Here is a 19,683-nt window from a genome sequence, read left to right on the forward strand (position 1 = left end):
TTGTAATCTTTTTCTTTAAAGGAAATTCTCATTTTTGCCCTAAATTAATGGACATATTTATTTGTACATAAAAGAGCAAATTCCTCCTACTGATGCCTTTAGTTAAGGCAGGCAGGGCCAGCAACAGGATCCACAGGTGCAGCTTCCAGCATCCCCTCAGTGCGAACTGCAGCATCAAGAGAAAAGTCTGTGGGCTTCATCTTGAGAACAGCACTCCATGGGCTCTGCCTACAGAGCACTCGCCAGCAGCCTCAAACTGCCAAGCAGAGGTCAGTGAGAGGTCTAGGGCCATGCACCTTTTCTCCCAAATCATAGTTCACTCAAGGTTGCACATTGCTCCAAACGGCGCGTGTGATTCTAGAAAAACAGTCTTCAGACATTTCACCCTACAGCTGACCCTCTTTTCTCCCAAGCCCCAACATTCCTTCTCTAATTGTTGCCTTCCCAGCTCAGACTCTGAAAACACACTGGTCAAACACCATCACGGCAAAACGCCATCTCATAAATGCCAGAAAGAGCAAAATAAAACAAAACAGAGAAGATTTGTTTCAGGAAACTTCTAATGAAGATGTTAACAAACTATAACATCCCATTTACCTGTACAGAACTTTCTAAATATGTTCCCTTCAATAAATAAACACATTAAGGATCTAGTCTCTCTCATAAACAATTCTTTTCAAACAGTAAATCAGGATACATAAATAATTTATATTCAATTGAGCCAGTGTTTTTCCAATTGTGTTAATCATCAAAATCATTTCAAATGCTTCTAAAAATATAGATTCCTGGGCCTCCACTTAAATCTAATGAGTCAGAATCACTCAGGGAAGTGCAAAGAATCTCACTTTTTACCAGGATGATGATGATTGGAGAAATTTAGGCAATAGTGAATTAGGCAAATTTTTTGTATTCTATTATATTTATAACTTTGCACTGGATCCTGTACCTCATATAAAAATGAGAAGATGAGAAGATACATGGCTCATATTCTGGAAGGATTTGAAATTTAGTAGGAAAAATTAGATAAGAAAATAATTGTACAGTAAGTTAGAATATAAGAAATTTTGTAAGAGTGATTCCACCAAAATAGAACTAAAAGTTTGAAAGAGGAAGAAATCATATCAGGTCATAGAGGGAAGTAAGGAAAAGCTTTAAAAATATTTTTTATTTAAGATGGACTTTACAAAAGTGTCATCTTCACCTGTAATCCTAGCACTTTGGGGGGCTGAGGCAGCCAGGTCACTTGAGGTCAGGAATTCGAGACCAGCCTGGCCAACATGGTGAAACCTCGTCTCTACTAAAAATTACAAAAATTAGCCAGGGGTGGTGGCGGGCACCTATAATCCCAGCTACTTGGGAGGCTGAGACATGAGAATCACTTGAACCCAGGAGGCAGAGGTCGCTGTGAGCTAAGATGGTGTCACTGCACTCCAGCCTGGGTGACACAGCAAGACTCTGTCTCAAAAAAATAAAGGTTATCCTGATGAGAACCAGAAAAGGCAAAGTCACAGAGAAATAAAAACCTACAACATGAATGAGGAACAGTGACAGCGTTTGGCTACAGTACAGGGAGTAGCTAAACCAGAGGCTGGAAATTTAAACCAGTGCCCAATTGAGAGACCACTGAATGTTTGGCAGTGGAGTGTATACTTAATTTCTTTAAAAAAAAGGGATCAGTTAACTAAGACATGGAGTTGGCTGGTGATTATGCTCAGAAATGCTTTTAGAAACGTTAATTATTTGGCGGTATTGTTTACAATTGACTATAAAAGGGAAGGCAGTCGGAGTAATGAGCTATAGTGCTTCATGGTGGAAAGGAAAGGGACCTTACAGATGGAACAGACATTGCGGAGGTAACCCCCAGAGAACCTGGTCCCTGATTTCATGCGACACATGTGAGACCCTCAGGTGAAGCCAAAGGCAGAAGATGGGTTCACTCATGACAGGAAGAGGGAACTTCTAGATTCATTAGGTATTGTGTTTTAAAATGGGGGAAGAGGCCAGGTGCCGTGGCTAATGTCTCTAATCCCAACATTTTCAGAGGCCAAGGAGGGCAGATCACTTGAGCCTAGGAGTTGGAGACCAGCCTGGGCAACATGACGAAAACCCATCTCTACAAAAAATAAATAAATTAGCCGGGCATGGTATGCACCTGTAGTCTCGGCTACTCAGGAAGCTGAGGTAGGAGAATAGCTTGAACCCGGAAAGGGGAGGTTGCAGTGAGCCAAGATCACACCATTGCACTCCAGCCTGGGCGACAGAGTGAGATCCTATCTCCAAAAAAGAAAAAAGGCTGTTTTTTCAAGCCCTGCATTATTTTGTGCAGAAAATATTGGGCAACATGGAGCTTTATAGTCATGTCTTTTGATTGTAGAGCTTTTATTAACTTCTACTTGGTTCAAACTACGGTAAAATATTAATAGGTGTATACCAGGGCACACATTTTGCTTTTGCCTCTGACTCTAGTATGGCTCCACACAGCACTGTACCCAGAACTTTCTCAGAAAAACAGAAGGAGAACTTAGACAATTAGTAAATGTGGTTCTGAGGTCTAAATCCTGAAAAATATCAAATATCCTCTTAAAGTCAAACCTAATCCCTTATTGTATTTGATTTTTTTCCTTACTTTGGTACTGCTAATGTGTAATTTCTGCCTGGACAATAGGGCTGTAGGCAATTTTTGGTCATCCAGAAAGCTCAAATACCCAACTAACTATTTGGCAATTTGGTGTTATTGACAACAAACTCAGTCTAAATTAGGGCCTATAGAGGAATGTAGTATGTCCCACCAAGATGCACCTAAATCCACAGAAGTCAAACAGATTTTTGCTATCTTTCTGTGAATAGTTAACATGCTCAAATAGAAACAAAATGACCTTTTCCAGGCATGTCTGCAGCAGAGAAAAATGACTGATCTTTAGGTATGTCTGCAGCACAGAAAAATGACTGATCTTTTCGCATGAAATATTTCTGTAAATATTAATCAACAGCTTTTGATAAGGAAAAATACACATACTTAAACAAACACACACATATGGTTTTCAAAAATATTTTAAATACAAGCAGCTTTGTGGAAACTTTCAAGAATTATTACAAATGTTAGCAATTACATTCTCAAAGGGAAAATTGCTTCCTATAGATGAAATAAAGGCAGAGATTTTTTGTTGGTTTTTGTTTTGTTTAGTACTTGTGATTGTGCAACATGAATGTCAAGATATGTTTATACTAAGAGTTGGGAAAATAAGCACAATGCTGGTGAGACAAGATCTACAAGAAATCAAGAAAGAGCTAAACAAGCCAGGCATGGTGGCTCATGCCTGTAATCCCAGCACTTTGGGAGGCTGAGATGGGCACATCATGAGGTCAGGAGTTCAAGACCAGCCTGACCAACATGGTGAAACCCCGTCTCTACTAAAAATACAAAAATTAGCCAGGCATGGTGGCACATGTCTGTAATCCCAGCTACTCAGGAGGCTGAGGCAGGAAAATTGCTTGAACCCAGGAGACAGAGGTTGCAGTGAGCTGAGATTGTACCACTGCACTCAAGCCTGGACGACAGAGTGAGACTTTGTCTCAAAAACAACAACAAAAAAAAAAAAAGCTAAACAAACAAACAACGACAACAAAAAATGGAGGAAAAAAAAACCTATGCGTTATTTTTTCTCCTCTTTTCTATTCCCTTTCAATGTGAATTTATAGAAGCACTGCTTTCATGAGTACTTAATGCATGGACAGCTCTATACTGAAAGTTGGGAAGGAATAGAGAATAACAATAATTACCATTTGTTAAGCATGTATTTTGTGCTAGAACATCTGTTAGATTCTTCACATTTATTTTCTTGCAAAGTATGCAGCTCTTTTTATCCACAGGGAGATTAAAGAAATTATTCAAGGTTATAGAACCAGTAATAATAGTACCTACTTCATTGGGCTATTGTGAAGATTAAAATAGATTAAAAATGGAAAGTGCTTCAAACAGCATCTGTCACATAGTAAGTAAATATAGGTAATTGTTATGATGTCATGAGGAGACCAATAGGTAATGCATTTTCTTTAAAATATAACTTAATACAGTAAAATGTGTTCCATTTCTATATATATTTCACATCTCCAGTGTTATTAATTTATTGAAGCACCGTTTCTTTTTTCTTTTTCATTTTTTTTTTTTTTTTGAGACAGGATCTCACTCTATCGCCCAGGCTGGAGTGCAGTGGCAGGATCTCGGCTCACTGCAACCTCCACCTCCTGGGCTCAAGTGATCCTCCCGCCTCAGCCTCCTTAGTAGCTGGGACTACAGGTGTCACCACTAGGCCCAGCTAATTTTTTTTGTATTTTTTGCAGAGACAGGGTTTTTCCCTGTTGCCCAGGCTGGTCTTGAACTCCTGAACTCAAGCAATCCACCCACTTCGGCCTCCCAAAGTGCTGGGATTACAGTCGTGAGCCACTACACCAGGTCACTTTTTCTTTTTTTTTTTTGAGACGGAGTCTCACTCTGTCACCCAGACTGGGGTGCAGTGGCATGATCTTGGCTCACTGCAAGCTCCGCCTCCCAGATTCAAGCCATTCTCCTGCCTCAGCCTCCCGAGTAGCTGGGACCACAGGTGCCCGCCACCTCGCCCGGCTAATTTTTTGTATTTTTAGTAGAGACGGGGTTTCACTGTGTTAGCCAGGATGATCTCGATCTCTTGACCTCGTGATCTGCCCGCCTCAGCCTCCCAAAGTGCTGGGATTACAGGCGTGAGCCACCGTGCCTGGCCCACTGTTTCTTATATTGCCATTCCTCAGTAATTTAATCTTGATAATCACCACTATAATCTGAAATTCAGTTAAAGGTTTTTAAAGGAAAGTATGTGTAAGCAAATCTTCCTTGTGCTTTATTAATAGAGTAAATAAATCATGTAATACCACTTAAAAATTCAACCTGCTTTATTTGCATAGGTGTGCAATATGTGCCAGTCTATCTTTGTATGTTTCAATGTGTCACAGGCCAAGGTAAGAATTCACCGTCTCCTCATGTATGTAGAGAGAACAGATTTCAAAAAGCTAGATTTTCTCATTACACTTTTTTGTTTCAGAAAATACAGTCTTTAAAAAATAGTTGCCTGTGTTAACATGTAATTCATGTTATTTTTAAATAAATCTAAATACCTATTCAAAAATTTTTAAAGTTTTAATTTCTAATGTTTAATATCTAATATCAGTAGCTATAACCCACAGAAGCAAGCGCTCTTTGGAGAAGCTCAATAATTTTTCAAACTGTACAGAAAAAGGCAAAAAGTTTGAAAACTGCTGCTGTAGGCAATACTTTGCACTTCTTGTGAGTAAATTGAGGCTTGCCTTTACCCAGCAAGTGTGTCACCACAGCTAATTGGGCTGGGGTATGAGCAAGTATTTGTGCATACTTTGCGTGTCTCATGCATGCTTTCGTGTGCACGAGTCTGAAGCAAATGTGAGAATAAATCAAAGTATGCAGATGCACAGTGCTTCATATATTTTATTTTACAACCTCCTGTGTTAGTCTTATGAGGTAAGTGCTATTATTATCTACATTTGGCAGATGAAAAGAGTAACACGTAAAGAAAAAAGTATGAAAACTGGAGTAGAAGTAACAGACAGTCTATCTAGAAGAGGAATCTTTCTGTCTGGGATGGAAAATAAAGAAAAGGTGGAAGGTTGAAACAAAGTAAGTCTCGGAGTAAACAAACCATCAGACAATCACAATAACTCCCCTTGTTTGCTCCTGAGAAATCACTTATTGTCATCTGTACATACAGATATTAGTACTTGATCTACCTCTCCCCATTTTTCTAAGGATCAAAACAAATGCAACAAATATAAGCTCTAAAGACCCAAAGTAACAAAAAGGTCATGTTGTGTATATCAGAAAGCATTGCAACTGTGCACTTTTCATTGTCTTTCAGATTACTCAAAGTAGAAAACCTTCTACTTAATAGATGGATAATTTCCTAAAATCAAGTACCTGATTTTTGAGCATTTTCATTTGTTTTTTCTAGCCTGAATTCTTAGTCCAGGGTCTTAGTCTGTTTTGGCTGCTATAACAAAACACCTTAACCTGGGTAACTTACAGACAACAGAGATTTATTGCTCACAGTTCTGGAGACTGGGAGGTCCAATGTGCCAACATATTCAGTGCCTGTGAGAGCTTTCTATTAGGTTGGTGGAAAAGTAATTGCGAGTTTTGCCATTGAAAGTAATGGCAATAATCACAATTACTTTTGCAACAACTTAATACTTTATAAATGACAACTTCTATGTGTCTGCAAGTGATTTCAGGGGCAAACAGGCTCCCTTTCATCTTTTTTATAAGGGCACAAATCCCCTTCATAATGAAGTAGCCTACATCATCTTCTAAAGGCCCAAATTGTTAGTACTATCATATTGGGTATTAAGTGTCAACATCTGAATTTTGGGGGGACAACAACATAGCATTTAATTCATTTAAAATTATTACGTGTGTCAAGCTAATTGTTGGCAATGCATTTGAATAACATTGCTAATTACTGGCACTTTCATGAATTGAAAAAAGGTCAAATTTGTCTCAATATCTGGGAAATAGCAAAGAAGATTTTTAGACATATACTAAAATCATATGGTTTGTAAAAAACCTCAATCATAGAACTTTGCAGAAAGCCACTGATTAAGGTAAAACATTCTTATGGGGTATCATAAGATAAGCCAAAAAAAAAATGCTTTCCAAATTTCCCTTGTAATTTGTTGACTTGAGGATTATATTGTGACACACAATTGGCCATAGTTTACTTTTCTTCTTAAGAGAGTGTATGTGTATATTTATCAAGCCAAGCATCAGCAATCTGTTTGCAAATGGAATGTCACCAAGCTACCCTCAAGCTTTGATCAGGAGCATTCATTTTACCGTGTTTGACAGCAACCACAGCAGGGGTGTCTATGTTTACCAATCTTGGCAATGAGCTGGCACCAGGGTTAGCCTGAGACCTGCTCAAGACAACTCACACAACTCTCAATGTTCGTGTTAGTTTGGTTTAGCTTAGAAAGTCAAGAAAATTGACATGTCTTGCATTTCTACCACTAGCTGAATAATCAAAGGCAAATATCTCCAATCTATGTACCTCTGTAAAATATGATAAATAATAAAGCTTAATTTCAAAATCAATCTTTATTTTCTGAAAAACAGAAGCATTTTGAAGTTTTGAAGGTGATCACTACAAAAATGTTATTCATTAAAACTATTATGTAACTTTTCACTCATTCCCATGAATGGATATTTTTGAGAAAAGAGGCCCACTGTGAAACCAGCCTTGTTCTGTCTTTGACATTCGATAGCATCAAGAAGACAAGATATGAAACAACTGGAAAACAATGGAAAGCAATTCATATAAAGGATTAAATTTATGATATAGGCCAAGGAGTTTGGAGGAGGAAAACCAATTCAGACTAGTGTGACGTGAATTACAGAATTAAAAACAAGAAAGATAAAGGAAGGCTCTGAAACGGGGTAAGGCCCTACTACAGTAATATGAAATATTTTACCTAGTTATATCTTTCTAGACTTCATATGCTACTACTCAAGTATGGGAAAGGAGAGAGGCTTGTCTTTACCCCATGCTCTCTTCTGAAGTCAAGTTTATGCTCAGAGACAGAAAGAGAAGTATCGTCCAACCCACTGATACTTGAACACTGAATATAACACATGTCACAACAAAACTTCACTCCTAAGAACACATCTCACAGTCCCTGTGATCCATAGGCATCCAGTGTCACTAGAAACTGGAGAATCTGAATATAGGACACTTTCTTAGGTAAAGAATTGTCTTCCCCTGCAACAGTCTTTGCTGTTTCCATCCTCCGAAGGTTTTCACAAACACAGGCTCCTTTTGTAAAACCTGGAACTTTGAAATCATTGTTATTATTATCTCATCTGAATTTATGCAGAATAGATACTTCCCTAAATGAAAACACAGAAACAACTCCTTGAACTAAACTAACACAAACAATGGCATGCAGAGATAAATATTTTAAAGGAAACTTTAAAAATGAACATTAAAACAAAAGAAAAATAAGGAAACCAAATAAGGAAAGCAAAAATATTTCAAAGTAATAACTGACTTGGAAGACTTTATTAATTCTGAATATAGTTCCTTAAAACTGGGTATCAAAAAAATTACATAAAAACAAAAAAAATCTAAAGACCTAAAAATGTACATAAACAACAACTACCTAATGAAAAATTAATAAACATTTGACTTTCTTGAAATTGGAGAAGTGAATTGTGAAATTTCTATCCAACCATTGCTACTTCACTTCAGAATCCCTGCAAGAAAATATTTATGCAGTTCTTGAGCCCAGTGATATGTGGCACCATGGATTTCTGCAGACATTAGTGACATAGGCTTTGGATGGCTTTCTCCATGTTTTGCAGGACCATTGTAGGTTTTAAATATTATATCTAACATCTTTAAACATGCACTGTAGAACATATTAATGAATCGACCTTGTATTACATGCTATTTACACAAGATGTTTTCCCTATAGAACAACAGTTATTTATGCTAAATATATCATAACAACTACATGGAAATTAACATATTTATGAAGAGTATTCATGTCGATTTACTCTGATCTTACCAAAGAGTAGTGTGAGGTTTTTAATGGAAGCAGAGATCCTTAATGTAACATTGTGCACCGCTAATTAGTTGATTCATTCATGCATCCAAGCAATATTTATCAAGGGCTTATCTTATGCCAGGTACTGCATTAATCATGTGAATAAGACATGGGTAAATAAAACATGACCGCTTTTGAAACTCACAGTATCATGGGGATGACAGACAGACAACTTCAAAAGAGTGAGAGAAAGCAATGGATCCATGGCCAAAGCACTGTATGGTAGCAAGAGTAGCAATAGCCAACTGGGCCCCAATGTTGAGGGCAATGACAATGAAGAGCCGTGCAAAAAAAAAAACCAAAAAACATAGTATTCATTTCACAATAGACTCACAGACTCATGAGGGATAAACAATGCAAGCAAATGAAGTAGCACATGAAAATACATGGAATTATGAAAGAATATTTGGGATTTTCAGTACTATGTGTGGTTCAGAAGGCCTGGTACATACAGCATGTGCCAGGAAGAAACAAAGGGCTCAGAAGGGAAGCAGAGTTGGAGCATGTGTGTTACAGGAACCCAGACTGCTTCCCGAAGAAACTGGGAGTGACTCCGATCTGTGATTTAAAAAGAGAACTTGTGGGCCGGGCGCGGTGGCTCACGCTTGTAATCCCAGCACTTTGGGAGGCCGAGGCGGGCGGATCACAAGGTCAGGAGATCGAGACCACGGTGAAACCCCGTCTCTACTAAAAATACAAAAAAAAAAAAAAAATTAGCCGGGCGTGGTGGCGGGCGCCTGTAGTCCCAGCTACTCGGAGAGGCTGAGACAGGAGAATGGCGTGAACCCGGGAGGCGGAGCTTGCAGTGAGCCGAGACTGCGCCACTGCACTCCAGCCTGGGTGACAGAGCGAGACTCCGTCTCCAAAAAAAAAAAAAAAAAAAGAGAACTTGTGGAAGCATGAAGAATGATTTGGTTGGACTAAGAGATCGTTGTAATCTGGAATTATATGTGCCATTTTCCTAATGGAAAAAGAAACAAGAACATTCTGAAGCTGACTTTAGTTAACTGTGGCAGATGCTGCTAGTTGCCTATGCAATACCTATTTGCCCTTTCATCACTACCTACAGAATTACAATTTTTCTTGGGGTAGAAATGTGCCAAATTAAAAATGCTCATCTCCCACAGAGATTTATTTGAAACCAAAGCCATGTGACCATAGTTCTGCCCAATACGATGTGAAAGGAAGTCTACTGGGAAGAGTTTCTTTAAGATTTGTTATTTTCTTGATGAAAAGGATAGGTACAGAGTTAACATGCTCCTTTCTAGTCAATCTTACTATCTTCTTTCTACCTGAAATATGAACATGATACCTAGAGATGAACCAACCACGTCACCAACTTCAGTACAAAGTTGATGTGTGAAAAATAAATTCCACGTAGTAAGTAACTATAGTCAGACTTCTATTATGAATGGCCAAAAGAAATACTAGCTGACTCAGCAACAGAGGAAATTTTGTAGGTAAGGATAAGGTAAAATCTAAATAAAAAAACAAAGCAAAACAAAACAAAACAAAAAGCTCCAACTAAACAGTGAAAAAGCAGAGAAACGAATCTGGTTTCAGACAGAGACTGAAACGGAAGAACTCCCTAAGCTTTTTATATCTTCAAAAGCCTCAACTTTTTTCCTTGTTAATCTCATCACATATTGACTTTTTAAAAGTTTAAACCCATAACCTAATTATTCCATTTTCCTATTCTACTACTCTACCTCATGACCTTTTTTTTCATTTCCTTGGATCTATGCAGGATTAAGAGTATGTCAGGACTGGGATTTACAGATGAGCTCCATTGCAACTGGAAAACAATAGCAAGTAAATATCCAGGTGTTTAGAGGGTTTCCATGACATCTTAAACAAGTATTTTCTTCTTCAACTCCCTCCCAAATGAACACCTATCAAAGCAAGTATCATTAAAGTATTTTACTATGGCAAGTAAGTTTTGATAAAAGGGTGATTTAGATACATATCTGAGAGTCTGTTTTCAATGAAAACAAGGACTGATTAAATGTCAGCATCATATTAGTTTAAAGAAAAACTTCCCACCAATACACAAATTTTACTTTAAAGGGTGCCAGACCTACCAAGTGAAGCTTGGGAACTCAAAGACAGTAGATAGGTCACATCTTCTCTTCCAGTCAACATGTGCAGTTCCCATTGGTATTTCTGGGATTCTTGCCATAAAGAGAGGTTAACATGTGGTTCTCAGTCATTCAGTTTCCCTGCACATAACAGGAACTGTTCTGATTACATGTGGGCTAATGCTGACACATTGTGTTGTTCCAACTAAGTAATTCCAAACATTCACATCTGAAGCTGACCTATATTACCACTCTGGCTGCCAGATGTTCTTGTGAGGAACTGTCTCCTCTGTAGCATCATGAACCTTGATTAAAGTAGACAAAGGGTATTACATTTACTCCATCACCCTTATGCAGAACAGTGTTCTGGCTATTGATTACAACTAGCCTCCAGTTGGAAAGAATAACCATTACTATAGGAAAACTTCTAAAAGCTCAACTGAGCAAATACGTAATACAACTTAACTGATTGATTTTAACTAATGGTCGGTTAACCTGACATAAATGGCAAATCCTTTATGACATTACCTGCTTTTATTATGGTCCAAGAGTCAGTAATATCACATCTGAGATACTGACTTTCTCTTAGATCAGGATGACAAATATGAAAGAGTCATTTCTACATAATACTGCAAAAGATGAGGCTTTATGCATAATGTATTTTACCTCTATCCAGCTACATGCTGGTTTGATTGATCCCAGATGCTAGAGAAAGGAAAGGCAAAAAGCAAAACCACATAGTATGCTTAAACATGTTTTTATTTATACCTGCATAATCAACTCAATGGTCAGAGTACGCATTTAAAAATAAGACTTACTATGAATTCTGTTAGTCAAGACCTATCATAGCTCAACATCTGGAATGATTAAATATGAAAAGCCTTATGTTGAATCAGGATGGTAGAGTTTTCACAGATGGTATTAAAGGAAAAGAATGAGAAAAGATTTTTTAAAAGAATAATAATTTTTACACCCAAAGCTGTGCAATCTAGGACTTTCTAAACCTGGAATTTTCAGACATCAGAAAGTTGACATTAATGCAGTCTTAACTATATAGGAAAAATGAGATGTTCCTGTGGTAGGAACAGGGTTTTTAGTATACTCATTCTAGATCTAGTGGGGAAGAAACGGGAACCTTTTGGGACGGAATCAGTTCATTGCTCTAAAATCTCATGGTGGGCATGCCAAAAACTTTCAGTTCTAGAATCAACTGTGACTGATTGGTTATCTAGAACATGAATTGAGAAAACTTTGGAGGGAGAGTCCAAAATCAGAAGGAAATAATGCCCTCACTGGTTAGTAATATCTTCCAGGAATAGGAGTGGGTGGAAAGTGTGTGACATATGTCATCTTACCTATGGTGTGAGTTTTTGCAATCTATTGTAATTTAAAGATAAAAATCATAGTTTTTTCCTCTTACTTAAAGCTACACAAATAAAATTTTAAGATATTTTAAAAGAACCCTAGATTTTATATGTTACCATCTACTCTACCACAGGTGCTGGAGCTTCTCTCCACACTTCCACTTTCCATACCAGCAGATTTTTCCTTCTTTGACACTTATCCACAGTGTCTTTCCTCAATCCATTGCTCTACTTGAGGTAAGAAAGAGAGGTGCATTCATCAATTAATGAGGACAAAAATGTCTAAAATTTATGAGAACAAAGTACAGAATGGGTACTAAAGGTATAATTCAAATTGGACAATCAGTCAATTGACTTAAGTTATAGTTAACATTACCTAAGTTCTCATAGTGAGATAGATGAACATCAGCAAATACTCTAGAACACATAATAGCAATTATTTATTTCAATAAATATGTATTGGGTATCTATTCTGTGCTAAGCACTACTCTAAATATTATGCAAAGGTAAGACAGTTATGGCTTAGTAGAAAAAGTCAATCATTCAACAAATTGATTATACAATACAGTTTAACAGGTACAAAGCAATAATGTACATAATTTGTGGCTATGGCAGAAATTACTAGATTTCAGAAAACTATTGCTTTTTAAGAACTTAGCAGAAACACCCCAAATCCCTCACTGAAATAAACAAAATCAGTGAATCAAAAATGGGATTATCCTAAACCTGGTATCTACTAAACAGTCATTTATTCTTCATCAGAGGAGACTCAAAAGGACTCTGATCTGAACATACTTCTCATCAAAAAAAAAAAAAAAAATGGAACTTGGAATTCAAATGATGCATTCATCCTTCCATTCCACCATGATGATCTCCTCAGCAGCTCCAGACAGCTGAACAGCAAGTTGTGCTCATCAACTCGGCATTAAAAAGCAAACGGAGTCATTGGCAAGATCTTGCAAATGACTATCACTTTTAATGCAAATGTCCAAAGTGAACCAAGAGTATAAAACCAGAGGAAAGACCAACATTAATTCATTAACAATTTACAGAGGCCTACTGCATGCAAGTCAGTTTATAAAGGACAGTGAATATAAAATTGATATAATACCAGTTCCTGTCCTCAATATCAAGGATCTCAAGTTTGGAAAGGGAAAAAAAACAACTGGAAGGAAATAATTAGAATGAATTTGAGCCTTTTTCTTACCATCTTTCCTTCTTTTCTCTTTCCTTCCTTTCCCCACCACAGGGGAGGGTATTGCATGGTAGTATTGAGGGCAGAAGGAGCACAGAAAGATTTGTGGCAGGGTGTCCACAGGCTCCTGAGGAGGTGAGAAATGGGAGAAGAGAGAGACCCAAGCAGATGATGGATCCATCTGCCTCAATCAGAGGCAGTGTGCCTGCTGATATCTCAGAAGTTGCGGCACATGGAGTGGATGCATGGAGGTGGAGAGGGAAGGAGTGGTTAGGAAATCAGTTATACCTCAACAAGGCGAATTATTGAGCATAATGAGAGCCAGGTTTCTGTAAGTTGGATTTATCTATTTATTCAAACAAACATACAAATTATGTTTTTATACGTGCACACACACACGATATTTTTTCCTAGCTTTATATGCTGAGAGGACTCAGAAGCAATCGTGTCCCACGAACAATGAATACATTGAGAGCTCAGAGCTTGGAACCAGGAGTTCGTCCTGATTCCAGGATCAGGGCAGGGAAAGTACACGTTAAGGTAGAAATATCTTCGGAGAATAGAAAGTACGAAAGTGCTCACAGAATAATGAGGAGATGTCAAAAAGACACAAGAGTCACTTGAATGGATCTCCTGTTGGTCATATCTGGACATATTCAAATATCAAAATTGATCATGATAGCAACAGATTAAAAACCAAGAATCAAATAGAAATCCATGAGGCCATGCTGATAAAATTTAAAAGAAAAAATGGGAAGAGAAAGTTCTTCGTATGCTAGAATTCCAACCAGTAAATGTAGCAGGTAAGAGAAAAAATGCATATTTATTAACCATGATAATGATAGTTAATGCAGGTGGGAGTTGTCAATAGAGGCTTAAAGGTGGTCGGTGAATGTTTGATAACAACGGGATATGGGCATAATCTTGGGACATCTTCCACACACAATATTATGATTAGTATTCATACACAAGAAGAAACAGTGACTTTACAGCGAAGGAAACGGCACCAACACGACAAGGTGAGAGGTTAACATCACCCAGGTGTGCCCGGAATGGGACACACTGAGAGAAACACACAATCGTTTCTGTGGTATTCCTACCAAGACGGCCTGCCCTGGAACTAGTCATCAGGAAACACTGGACAGGCCCAGCCCAAGTGTCATCCTATATACAGAACATAGATCCCAGGTTATTTAAAACTATGAACAGCATGAAAGACAGGGGAAGGGCAAACACCTGTGTTCCAAATTGGAGGCAACTGGAGAGACGCAACTTGATGCAACACGCATTCCCAGATGATATTCTGGGCCAGAAGGCAAAGGCACATTGTTGGAACTGCTGGAGAGATGTGAATGGGGTCTGTAGGTTAGATGATGGTATTGTACCAATAATTTCCTGATTTTGAAGGTTTCCTAGGGGTCAGATAAAAGAGTGTCCTCTTTTAGGGAAATCACATACCATAGTATTCAGGAGTAGGGAGGCATCATGTCTGCAACTTGTTTTCAAATAGTTCCAAAAAAGACTAACAGTCATGGAGAAATATTTAGAAAAGGGGATGATAGAGCAAATATATGAAAATGATAACAGGAGTCTCAGCAAGGGAGTACATAGCAGGCCTCTATAATGTGCTTTTTAACTTTTCTGTTTGAAACTATTTCAAAACAAATCCTTGAACTTTTTAAAAAAGTGAATGTGTAGGAGATATACGTAATGTAAATGATGAGTTAATGGGTACAGCACACCAACGTGGCACATGTATACATATGTAACAAACCTGCACATTGTGCGCATGTACCCTAGAACTTAAAGTATAATAAAATAAATAAATAAAAAAAGGAAAAAAGTGAATGTGATAAGGACTATTACAGAGGGGTACAGCAGGAGCAACCTCAGCCACATTCCCAGGTAATGTAATTTTCTTCACTTTTTTCTTAATTAACTAAATTTCTCATTCAAGCTTGAGAGTATGCCAAGAGTCACTTAATGTATATCAACTAAGTGACTCCTCACACACCTATTTTCGGAGGGTTGCATCTAAGTTCTGGACTCTAATAACTTCCAAGATACTGGGGAGAAGAGTGAAAAAATACAGCACTCAATTTCACTGGCCTTGTGGAGATTCACTGATGCACTCATGTTCCAACCTGCTGCACGTCAAAGTTCATGCAGTTCCCTGAGGAATCATTGCTCATTCTCCTCCCAGGCAGCTCCTTCAGGTTTGCCATCCTCTCCACCCATGAGATGCCCTGGTGTTACTTAGCTCTCTCTGACCCCACCAGAAAAAAACACCCATATACAACTCAGCATAAAGTATGAGGGGATTCTTGAACTGACCACCTGAGATGAACTTTCTCCCACTTTAGGAGAATGGGGGCACACATTAAAAATTTAACTGAAATATAGGTTTTAAAAAAAAAATAACTAATTTTCCTGCACATTTGAGTTTTTGATGTGACAACAGGAAGTAAAGAGAGTGGAGGGGCAGGGTTCCTGCCTGGCTTTTGGATTTCAAAATCCTAGGTCCTTGAGAGAACAGAGAGGAAGCTCTTAAAGTTTACAGTAAAACACTTTGGAGAAAAACATCATGAACTAGAGTGATTCTCTCCTCATCCACACTCCCCACAGGAGTGTGAAGAAAAGGATTGTGTGAGCTGAGGAGAGGGAAAAGAGTCAGAAGAAAAATGGTGGGACGTGGCTAGGACATACAGACAGGGATTCTGTGCCCTGTTTCCAGAGCTAATCCAGAGAAGTAAGAAGCCCCAGATACATGATACATGTTGGGGTTCTAAATCAGTTAGAATTGACATCTCACTTCCCCCAGCAGAGTCTTGGGGAGGTGGCAAAACCCCCCAAAATAGTGGTTTCCTGGTATGTCTAAGCCAGCAGTTCTCATTTCCGGTCAAACATTGAAACTCCGTGGGAACTACACTAATACTCAGGCCCTTTCCCAGAGCAGGGTCTCAAACTTTGGTGGATATCAGAATCACCAGGAGGACTTCTTTAAAAAAATGCAGATTTCTGGACACCACCCACACAGTTTCTGATTCAGTAGGTCTAGCGTGTGCCAAGAAGTTGAGTTTCTCAGTGGTCTTCAGGTGAGGCTGAATAATGCTGTTCTTGGACCACACTTTGAGAAGTCCTGCCCCAGGTATTGGTAGCTATAAAGCTTGTCGGGTGATTCTTCCATCCAGCCATTGTGGAGAACCACAGGCCTAAGCAGATGGAGCCTCCGGCGATCTCCTACACATCCCTGCTTTTTGCCTGGGAGAAGCAAAAAACACTCCCAAAGTGGGCCCAAGAGTTTCATATCAGTAGGGGAGGGGTCCCCTGACCCAAAAGCCATGCACACAGAAACAAACATGTCTAGGAAAGCCACGTCAATGACTGATCAAGAACCAGAAGGGGAAGAGAGGGCTCAGAAGATGCCTCTGTGGCCAGATGACATCAAGAGCAGAAAGCCCTTTATGCCTTTTTAGGCACCCCCCTCCCCAACATAGTCACAACCCAGGGAGAAAGTAAAGGGCCAGTGGGAATCACTGTTTGACTGAGAGAATTAAGCTTCTGCCACCTTAGTAGAACGGGAATTCAAAATAGAAATTGTACTGAAGTACAGAAAAATTTGAATGCTAGAAGTTCGTGGGCTGATTTTTTTCTTTTACTTTTATTTTAAAGGTAGGAGGCAAGATCATTTTTCATTTTGCATGGCTGCAGGGTGAGGGGTGGTCAGAAAGGGCATGAGAAGAGTGGTTAAAGTTTGGCATACTAGCTGAAGTAGTGGGCATGGGAACTGCCCAGAGATTGCTAAAAGGATTATCGACCTGAGTTGCAGGGCCAGCTGAGATGGGAAACCATAAATTTGCAATGGCATCAACCCACACAGTTGTGTGACTTTTCTCCCATGGTGCTGGCAGCCACAGCATAGAAGCAGAAGGGGTTGCTTATATTGATTTAAAGTTGGAGGTTTGTGGATAGGTATAGCTAAAGGGCAAATCAATAAAATAAACAAAAGATCTTGAATGTTAGTTGGGAAGTTTAACATAACTCTCTCACTGGAAAGACTAGCAGCCAAATAGGTTTGAAGAAGGTGGAAAACCAGCAGCACAAGGATGTAACACAATATGTTACAAAAATGAGACATATATTCAAACTCAGTATTGCTGAGAGAGAACAGGGCTTGGCTTCAGCTCGCCCCCACTAGGGCATTCTGTCCTGCATTCCCACTGATCACAAAACCCACACAACTACCTCACCGATGCCATAATGTTTAACCATGCCTTTTACTTAAAGAGTTCCAGGAACTAGCCTTAGGAAATAACCAGGCTTACAGTGTCCCACCTCTGGAAGGAATGCTGAGCAATTGATTTATATCGTTGTTGCCAGTGGCCAGACCACCAGGTGGCCCATTACTCAAGATAACCATGGCAACCAGATATGCTGACCTGCACGCCCTATCCGTCATGTGCTTTGCCCTGCCCAGCCTGCATACCCTACCCTTGTCAATTCCTGTGCTTTGTCCAGTAAAAAAGCCCTACCAGCTCTTTTCGTGGTGTCAGGCAGGGAATCCTCTCTCTCTCTCTTTTGCGCTGCCTCTCTTATGCCTGGGCATAAGCTCCAAGGAAGCCTCCTCTGGGAAAACATTTTTGGCCATATGTGAATTTCTATTGCACTGAGACCCCAGGAACTGGTGGTCAGTAACATTGTAGCACCAAGTGCAGAAATCCGCAGTGGATACAGAAAGGGAGAGTCGGATAAGCACAGCTTGAGAACCTAATTAATCAGATAGGCAAGTTACTTAACATAATAAACTTAAAAATAATAATTTGAGGGCAAATAAGGAACTAAGGTTCCATGCAAAAGACATTCCTGTCTGAGAGAAACAAACAGCAATTCTTTCATGCATTCCCACTGATCACGAAAACCACACTACCACTTCACTGATGCCATGTTTGGCAATGGCACACAGCAACATACACAATACGCACTGTGCATAGCAATGACACATAATAAATAGCAATACCATATCTAAAAATTATTGTTGCCAGACTTTTTTATAAATGGACTAAAAGAATAATGATTCTTGTATTATGAAAAATAAAAACGTTTAAACTAAAAGATTTTTAAAAATCATAACATGCAAATTCAAATATTATCCAAATTATTTAACATCTTACACTTAGTATCAAATAAGATAGTCCAAGGATTATTGTCTGGTGTACGTTTTAGATGCTTTGCAATGATAAATAATTTAATTTCAGTGTGCAAAACTAAAGGAGCAATTGCTTGCATGTTTATCAGCAGGCTGTATTTTAATAGTCCTTTTTTTGCCATGAAATGTCCACTAAACTGGAATTGAACCAAGAGTTATTTGTGGTGAATCTGAGAACACAACATACATGTTTGCCAAAAAAAAAGTTATATGATAATGCTAAATTAAATGAGGCATTTATCACATGAGTTTTAAAAGAAGAGAAGAAATGGCATGATACTTTCTCCTAGCCTTCCCTGAGAAAATTCCTTTAAAATTATTTGCTGATCAGATTCTGCAATGTCTTTGAAACTGGAATTGCAGAAATGAGTATCTGACCAAAATGCCTGGAAGCACTAAATGAAATTCCAGGGAGTGATTGAAAATGTTGAACCAGATGGTGGTCAGACAATGTTTGGGAACTCCACTGTCAGCGTAATTGTGAGTAATGACGGAACTCTGAGAAGTCTGCACATTTAAATCAGATAAGCATCCAGAACATTGGATTCTTTCAGACTTTGTTTGAATGTGCCTTAGGTCATTATTTATCTTTTTTTCACTTGTTTTAATTTTGAATATTTCTATTTAAAAGATCTATTTCTATTTAATGGCTCTTTAAGCTACCTTTAAGTCTATAACTGATTCCATGAGTAAACTTTTTAAACTGAATGTTTTGGGCATACCACACCAAAAAAGTAGCCAATTATTTATCCACTAAATATTTTGTATGAGCTCCTCCTCTCTGCCTTATTTCTGCCACCACTTTCTTCTTCCTTTCCTTCTCTTTTTTTCGGAGTGCCTACTCTCAAGGCTGCATGAGGCTCTCAAAGATCTTACAGTTCAGTGAAAAGGAAAAAACAAGCACATATAATTGTTACAAAATCGTAATAACAGCTATAAAAGCATACAGGATGTACCATGAACAGCAGATGGACAATGGAGATGAGGAGGCAGGAATTTGCATCAGAAATTATGGTCATGGAAGACTTATTGGAGAAGGAGACTTCAAAGAGAGCTGACTTCAGGACTGATAGTCCAGGCAAAGGAACTGATGTATAATGTGTGCATGCAGTCCTAAGTAGGAGAGAGCATGGGGTGTAAAAAATCACCAGCTTTTACAGAGAATGGATGGGAGAA

Source organism: Symphalangus syndactylus, chromosome 5 (genome assembly GCF_028878055.3).
Source record: "Symphalangus syndactylus isolate Jambi chromosome 5, NHGRI_mSymSyn1-v2.1_pri, whole genome shotgun sequence".
NCBI lineage: Eukaryota > Metazoa > Chordata > Mammalia > Primates > Hylobatidae > Symphalangus > Symphalangus syndactylus.